This window comes from Coturnix japonica, chromosome 2 (assembly GCF_001577835.2).
Source record: "Coturnix japonica isolate 7356 chromosome 2, Coturnix japonica 2.1, whole genome shotgun sequence".
Taxonomy (NCBI): domain Eukaryota; kingdom Metazoa; phylum Chordata; class Aves; order Galliformes; family Phasianidae; genus Coturnix; species Coturnix japonica.
In genome coordinates, this window is record NC_029517.1 from 105,680,323 (window position 1) to 105,689,333 (window position 9,011).

The window sequence follows — 9,011 nt, forward strand, 5'->3', positions numbered from 1 at the left end:
TTGTCTTCTTCTGGTACTAAGTTGTTTTTCTCTAGACACTGAATACTTTTTCAGCATTAATAAGAAACAGCAGCTTTGGTCTAAGGAAACTTCAAGTCTGAACTCTTTTGCTTTGTTCCCCACCACCCTATTTCAGAATAGAGAAGCACAGAACAAAGGTTTGCATTAGAGTACACAAATTACAGCACACAAGAGTGATATACGACCTATGTCCCTACTCTTACTCAAAATCAAGGACTTTCCACAGCTCTAACATTTCGAACGAAGAACCACTTCTTACTCATTTTATGAAGCGCCCCTTGTTCTTGAATGGGTGAAAAAAAAAAACCCACAACAATTGACAATTGCCCCCATATAATCTCATCCACAATCTCATTAGTCTCTACCCTATTCCTTCTGACCATAGGACAGACAACTATTTTTTCTTCATATCAACAAGTCAATTTTCGGACCCAAAAGAACCACTGTCCATGCTTAGTGAAATAAGGCAAGCATAGGGTGGGATTCAGCCATGGTCCTCACCTACTCCTGGCAGGTTGAAGTGACTCTTGCTCAGGAACTCACAGAGCTGCAGTTGCTACCAAACCACTGAAGCAATCTCAAAGGAAGATCAATGGGTAATACTGCCTGAAACTTTCTTACTGCTTCTAATAGCATGGAGTTACTCATCATTACAGCCTCACTTCCAAAGTGTAAGAATTTACACTGAAGTGACAGAATCACTTATTGGCCTAGGTTTGAAGGGATCTCTGGGGGCCATCTAGTCAAACCTCTCTAATCAAGCAGGGTCAGAAAGAAGGCTGCACAGGAACATGCCCAAATGGATCTTAAATGTCTCCCTAGTACATCTCTACAACCTCTCTGTGCAGCCTCTCAAGGCAATGACCAAAGTCTGTCTAGTTTTTATTATGAATAACGATCTCTGCCGAACTCTATTCCTGGTCATTTCTGCCCTGCTGCTCATCAGAACATGAAAGATTAATTCAGTGTTGGAACTGAACATGCCTCAAAGCCACTTGAAAAGAACAGGCTTTCCACAGCATCCTGACCAATCACAAGACCTTCCTTCAAGCAAATCTACCCAATTCTATTCATATTCACATAATCTACCTACACGGTAGAGTTTAGAGACTCTGCATTGTTTGAATGAAGTGCTTGCACCTTCTATAAGAAAAACTGCTAGCTGCTGTCTGCCCTTCTTTGCAAATCTGGAAAGGAAATGGTGACCTGCTCTAGAACGTGGTATGCACATTAACAAGAACAGCTCAAGAATACTGAGAAGCTTAGTGGTACACCCGCAGAATATCAAAGAAAACTGAAAGATCTTCCCATGTGATACCCATAATATCTCAACATCTCATCCAGAAGGCCTGAGGAAGTCTTGGCCCCTGCAGAGACACAGCTTCAACAAGCAAGATGTTGAAGCCTTCCTAGAGCTTTCCAAGATGACTGATTTTGCTTTGGATGGAACTGACCAGTGAGTCCAGGAGAAAATATGACTGTTCTGTGAGGCAAACCAGTTCAGTCCTGTGCTTCTTCAACGCTTCTTAAATAATAACAGAAGAAAGCAGATAAGACTTCTCAAAGTAAAGAATCTTTGACAAGCAGCTTTCTTCAAGGGATGCCCAATCAAATAGGAAATCTGCCAAGGGGAAAAAACTGCTTTTTTATTACTATAAAGACGCAAGATACATGAATAAAATTACCTTGGTAAAGGACTTCAGACCTGCACCGGACAGCAAGAATTCTTAGCAGAATAAAATGACATCAACATTAGCACCACAGAAACAGTCACACTTTGATTCACTCAACAAAGATGAAGGAAGCAGCACAGGCTTCAAGGTATGCAGCCCTCCAGCTTTAACAACCTCATAGAAGTGATGCAATTTCAATACAGGAGGTGTGCCTGCTTAGAGAAACCCTCATGAAATCTCTTATCCCCCCTGTTCAGGCAGCTCTGCTAAAGCAAATAATACTAGGCCACACCTGGAAATCTTTGATCTTTCATGCTCCAGGGAGAAGGAGTAACCACCAGCCCAGGAGGATGCATGAAGTGGGTCAGAGCGTTTCTTCATAGTGTGAAGTTTCTTTCAGTCAGCAGAGATCCTGCCTCCTGGAGCTGGCTCTCATAGCCAGCGTGTGACAGACAAATTTCAGCGGGAATATGCTCCTGAGACAGCACTTCAGAGTCACACCTACTCTTCATAAACATAACCATTAGGAATATTTTTAGACAGGTATCACAAACCCCTCAGAAAGCATTATAGACTTCTTCCTAGAAAGCCTCCATTGAGAGCTCAGAAAATATGAAAGATACAGCTCTAGAAAACAGGTCCTCTTATTGACTGTCATACAGCAAGAGGCATCTCAAAGACCAAGCGCCTCAGCCAGAGCTATGGCACTTATGTAGGACTGCCCCAAAGACACCCACAAGACCAGACCTGCTCTCTGTGCTGAGAAGACATGAGGAGCAGTCTTGGAGCACCCTCCAGCAGCCCAGCACCGGCCTGGCACAGCAAAGCAGACAGTGGTACATCAGGAAAGGGGAGTTGGTGAGACAGGTGGTCCCCTGTGACATTCTCAGGCCTGAGTACCTACAGACTGCATTCAAACACAGAACCAAGGAAACAATACCTGAAATAAAGCCCACTGACTGGTGAGAACTTACCCAGCAAAACAACTCTCTGCCATCAGTTCAGAGGAGAGCATGGTTATCTGTGACAGAGGCAGACAGTGATGTTTCATCTGCTGTCCCTTCACACATACAGAGCTGCTATCACGCACACACCTCAGCGCACACCCTGCATGCCAGGCTTCAATGTCATGCAAACACCATGAAATAATTATGTGAAGAGAAGTAGCCTCAAACAAAAAAAATCAAAGGCCACAAGATCCAAGAGATCTGCCACATAAACAGCTATCATCAGATCATTATAGTCTTCAAACAAGTACATGTAAGAAGCCATCAACCAAAGCCTAAAAGCAACTCAAGTTTCATTCAACCACTTATCAGCCCAAACACAAAAATCAATTTTACCAAATTAACGCTTTTTTCAGTTACTGTTTGCAGTTCTGTAACTGTACTTTTACAATAACCAAGCTGATAGACCCATGATAATCAGTTTCAAAACCAAGATTGATTTCTTGCATGGGAGATACACCTATGTAACAAAGCATATGTTACTGTGTTAAATGTTACGTAAATGTTTTCTTAAAGAAAGAGTGTGTATTTGATCATTGTTCTGAATATCAGGGCCCATGAAAAGCTGATATGTGGAAATATATTTATTATTACTTTAAAATGATTCCACATGTACTTGAGAGCAATCACATTTTCCAACACAGCAGATCAAATCTGGAAAGAAAAAAAAGTGAGAAAATACTCTAACAGTGAAAGATTTATTTAAGACGAAAATCATGACAGTCAGCATTACAGTTTTTACAGAACTAACACTTAAAACGTGTGTTCATGCTCTAGCCAAAAGAGCAACACTATGAACTAATAAATAAATATTAAAAAGCAGCAGTTTCCAAGTGGTGGTCCAAAAGGCCATGGTTGGCATGTGGTCCTACTTACAATATTTTCCCTCTAAGACTCTATTAGAAGCACATGATGGTCTTGAGGAGAATGAAGGATGAAAGCTGTTCCATTACTGAGAAAATCTGGAAAACTTTGGATCATTTTAAGTTAAATACATATATTAATAATACATAAATGGTTAAGTAAAACTGTTTACTCTTTCTTACATACCTATTTCAATAGCCATTAGAGTTCCTATTGAAAGAGTATCAAACTCAAAGCCAGTAATTACTGAACAGTGTTTTCAAACACATCAAAACTATATTAGCAAATTGGATGTCTTTGGAGATGCATTATTTATAGTCTGAATGGCTCACGTTGCTCACACTGCTCATTTATATGAGCCTTTTTCACAGCTAAAATACAAACGCACAGAGGGTTCTTCAAAAACTAGATGCTCATTGTCAACCACTTTTCTAAGCCAAATAAAAGGTGTATTTTGTTTAAACATCTCTTTAGGAAACAATACCCTACTAGCATTTAAGTTAATAGTTTCAACAACTCACTGGAATTCTATACCAGACTTAGCATCGTTGGTAAGCATTCCTGAAACGAAGACGCTGAAGGGAGAATATGAAGTAAGAGATCTGTCAGAAATGGGTTGACATTTATTTACCAGGTGACCCACAAGCACAGATCCCAAGCAGGAAGTTCAAGCTAAGGCATAACCCTGCCCAAACACATAGCTAATTTTTTTCCACTGATGAAATTCAGGAACCACCCAAATCTGTACCACACCATGTATTGTTGTGCTAATCTGGCACACCAGCCTTCCAGGTAAACATAACACTTGTTGGAATGCATATGGGCCCATACGGCAAAGTGAGGTGGACCACAATCTAATCAAATAATCTGAATCATGCCATGTTCAAGTGTCCACTCGTAGAAGCGGTAAAACAAAAATAGCTGAAACACAGCATACTACAATAGCATTTCACACCTAAAACCTATTGATGGCTGCAGCCTATTCAGACACCTGTTGGTGGCAATCCCCAATCCTTTCTGTTAATAAGATGTAAGGAGCATGCAGTGGAGCAAAGGGCTGCTCCTTCTGCCAAGCTCTATGCAAACCTTCAGCCAGGCACAACGCCAGCCGGCATCCCTCTCTAACCAAGAGACCCAACGTTTGTAAGATGACCAAACATTACTAAAAATTGGTCACCTGTCCTTCATCAAGGGCTGCAATGATTGGTTTAGGACTAGTGAGGAGCAGAACTGCCCCGCAATGCCAGCCAAGACAGATATTCTAAGACATAAAGGCCAGCTTGATGATACTTTCAGGGCAATCGGGAAAGAAAAGCATGCCATCCCTATCATCTCATCCACTTCCAGCTGGGCTTAAGGGATTTCCAGTCACTAACAACTTCACTATTATTGCTGCTGTTAAGACTTCCTATGGCCTCATAATAACCATATCCTGGCAATAATTCATTACTCCAAAATTCAACTTCTAGTTTGCCTAATATCTCCTGACTTTACTTTTTACTCTGTCCACTTGATTAAAAAACCCCAAAACAACGCACGTTGCCAAAACACACAAGACTGGAAATAATTGTGTTAGTATGTTTCAGACCATGTTTTGTCCAGAATAGTCAGGTTTACAACATGCTGTCAAAACTCTTGATTTTCCTTTCTAATTTGGTTGTGTTTTAGGCCAACCTTTTTTCACTCCTCATAATTTGATTAGCACCCATGTATTTTTACTACACGTGAAATGTTGTGGCTGGGTTGCCAATTGCCCTGTATAGCCAACGTGATTGAGCTGTACTAAAACAGATGCAAAACCCCCACATGTACAGGCTCTATCCTGAAACAAAACCACAAAAGAAAAAAAAGCTATTTCTTTCTCTAACAAGTTTCAGAACATGTTTATTTAAGGTTAAAAGATTATTTTCTTTCTGTAATAGTAACTTTTTCAAACTGAGTTAAAATGTTTGCTGTAACAATCTCTGCAGGTTGCCAAATGCTTCCAGGGTACAAAGTCACAAGCTCTGTGGAATGCTGCTCTGTGTACTCTGCCTCTGCCAGCACACCTTCCCCAAGTAACCCATACAGCTTGAAAGCTCTACGGCTGCCCATGCTTTTAAGCTTTGTTAACAACAGAGTACACAGATTCTACTTTACCAAGCACACTGTCCTTTCTGGGTTTCCATAGCAAGTGCAAAGCCAGCTTCTCCCTGCCATACAGCCAAACATACTTAAAAAAATACTCCAGGAAGACAAGAAGTTCAAAGGACCAGAAATAAAGACAGCAGAGCAGTGTTTCCCTACTACAAGTTATGAAAGGTGAAAGGGTATGTCAGCAACCCTCCTACCTTAGCATTCATCATTTGTGTAAAACACGACAAAGGAGACGATTTTATTCAAACGTACCTTCAGAGTAATATTGCTGCACATTACACTTGTGTTAATTTATGCTATTAGGAAACAAGTATTTAGTGCTAGCATAATTATTTCATTTGTTACGTAAAGGCAGTAAATCTCAGTCCTTAAAACACATGGCCTTGTGAACCGGGACTTCAAATAACAGCTGGAAACATTCAGGATCACGTGTAAAAATAGTAATACAATTATTAAAATATAGATGTCCAAAATTACAGGATGAACACTCCCACAAAGCTTAAATCATGCTTCACAACACTGGGAGAAATCCCAAGGTAGAGAACACAGCCTCCTGGCAAACGAGCCCTCCGCCAGGGCAGCGTATCAAGTGTGTGACAAACCCTGGAACATTCACAGGGGCAACCAACAGAGATCACTAAATGTGCTCAAGATCAATATCTCTGCACAAACAGCAAGACGCAGGGAACTAAGCATGGAATTGGTATCCAGCAAGTCTTATGTTTAATACTGCTGTAGAAACAAATATGCATGTGCCTGCTTTCCTGCTGATGATTATATTCGCTCATGTATGGTTTGTGTTTAAGAAGTGTTGTGAGGTTCAATGAAGTATACACACACACTGCTTCATATATGTATATATATACACACACACACATATATCATATATATATCATATATATATATATATATACATATATATATATACATACATACATATATATATATGTATATATATATACACACACAGGTACAGCCTGAACATTTCTAAACAAACTAACCATTGCTGCATCCATTTTCAGGAATCTTGGCATGAAGGAGAAAAAAATAATATGATACTACTACTACAAAAAAAGAAAGCATCTCTCCAGTGCTTCTCTTAGGTCCAAGAGGACGTGTCTTCAAAAGGAAATTCTTCCAAGAGAAAGAAAAAACAACAAAAAAACACTGCTAAGCCCCACATTGAACAAGGTGGCATGAGAAAGATCTCAGACACTGGACAATTGGGCCAACTCTTCCAACAGAGTGACATAATATTCTCTTTAGTAAGATGGCATGATTTTCTGGATTTTTTTTTAATTTCCCCTGTGAAACCTCAGTACAAAACACACTTCTGACCTTTTCAAATAGCTAATGCCATAAAACGAAGCTGAAGTAGTTAGAGATCATTATCAGATTTTGCTTTCTGGCTTATTTTAGAACAACTGATGAGAGTTTTTGGTAAACAGCAAATATAAGCACCATGAAGGAAGAACTACGTAAACAAATGTTAGGAATATTCCTACTTGAAGTCTTTCAGAATACAAAAAATACTGATGTCAGGCCTAAAAAGCTCTTGTAGACTGAAATTGCCGTTGGAATTTGTTACTTCTTTTAGCTCCCTCATTAATTCTACCTGGAATGATATACCCCTATTGGCTAATATGGCTTTTCATTTATGTTTTTTGTTTTGTTTCCTCTAGACAATACAGAATTTTAGCATCATAAATATAGCTCAATTTATTTCATAAAAAAAAAAAAACCAACCAAAAAAAAAACCTTTAATCAAGTACACAGATATCTACATGAGAAGATCAGCTTAAAGCAACAACATTCAGAAACACTACCACACTCCCAGTTTATAACGGAAGAAAATACTCTATACCTAATTCACAAAAGCTTAGTTCTGAAGTACTTCTGACTGTAAGCAGGAGATACCACCCAGCCCATCGGTTCCAATATACCTGGACCAATATACTGGTCTGTCAGTGTTGGTGACTTCTGCCCAAGGATTCAAATGAAAAGGTTGTATCTATCAAATATACAAAAAGGCAGAACTGCCGCTTAAACTGAAGACAAGTAAATTTGTATTGATTTTTATGAGTAGGTATTGGTTTTTTACCCTGCAAAGAAATGAAATGTTTTAATCATCAAGGGAAAGTAGATAACTCTCAAATTTGCACGTACACAAACCCAGCAAAGGGAAAAAAAGGAGATGGAGTAAAACCTGTTCCAACAAGCTGAACACTAGAAACCTGACTCTTGCACTCTGGAGGAGCCAAACTAAAAAAGATACAATGAAAAGCAGTTTAAGAACAAGGTGGAACAGAGACCATACAAAGTATCACGGTTCTGAGGAAATCCATTAAAACGCGTTTCTGTAGTTTTAAAAGGCGGAAAAGAAAAAAGGATTTTTTTGCCTTTGAACACACATGCACAAGCCCTTCACAAGTGTCCTTGGATCTTAAATTAAACATACCTTCCCTACAGGTCACGAAATTGGCAGAATCAGATAAAAATATTTGGCCAAGGCAAGATAATTAAACCAAGCCTCCATACTTCAGCAGAAAACATTAAAATGTATGGAAATAAATGGACTTATAAGTGCTGATGGTTTACCATGAGGATTTAAACCTTACACATGGTAGTCTTGTGAAGTTACAGAGTGCCAAGAAGTGACCAGCACAACAACATCCAGCAAAAAGTAATTTCAAAGAAAAACTAAACTCATAGTAAAGTACTTGTATAGCTCTTCTTTTGTGTCTAGCCCATCCAACGCTGGCTTTGCAATCAAAGTTCTGTTGTACCATTTGTAGACTGACAAGTAATTATTTGCGCACAACTTTTAGGAGCAAACATGGACATAATATACAGCTAAGTAAGGCAAATTAAAACCAGCTGAAGCCTGCACAGATACTCTCCAAAGCATTCATGATGTGGAAAGCTTTTCACAAGAATTCCAGCTAATTTACAACAGCAGAGGAATCATCCCCAGACGGTTGGACAGATTTTCCTCTGCTAATGGTTATATTGCATTCCTGGTGACAAAAGTTGTTGACATTAATCTTGAATTGTAGAAACGGCACCAGAATAAAAACGGCCTTGTGTACACTTCCAACATTTTTTCCTTTCTGAGAACACTTGAACTAACCAAGAACTCTAAAAGTTGAAGTACAAGATGATTGAAGAAACAAGTCTTTTACCCTGTCTCATTTAAGGTTGATGTTTTATTTTCACTGCTATAGGCCGGTGATAGCTTATCAATGTCTTTGAAATTATCCACCCATTACTTTCCAGACACATAGGAAACATCTCAACTACAGCCCTGTTC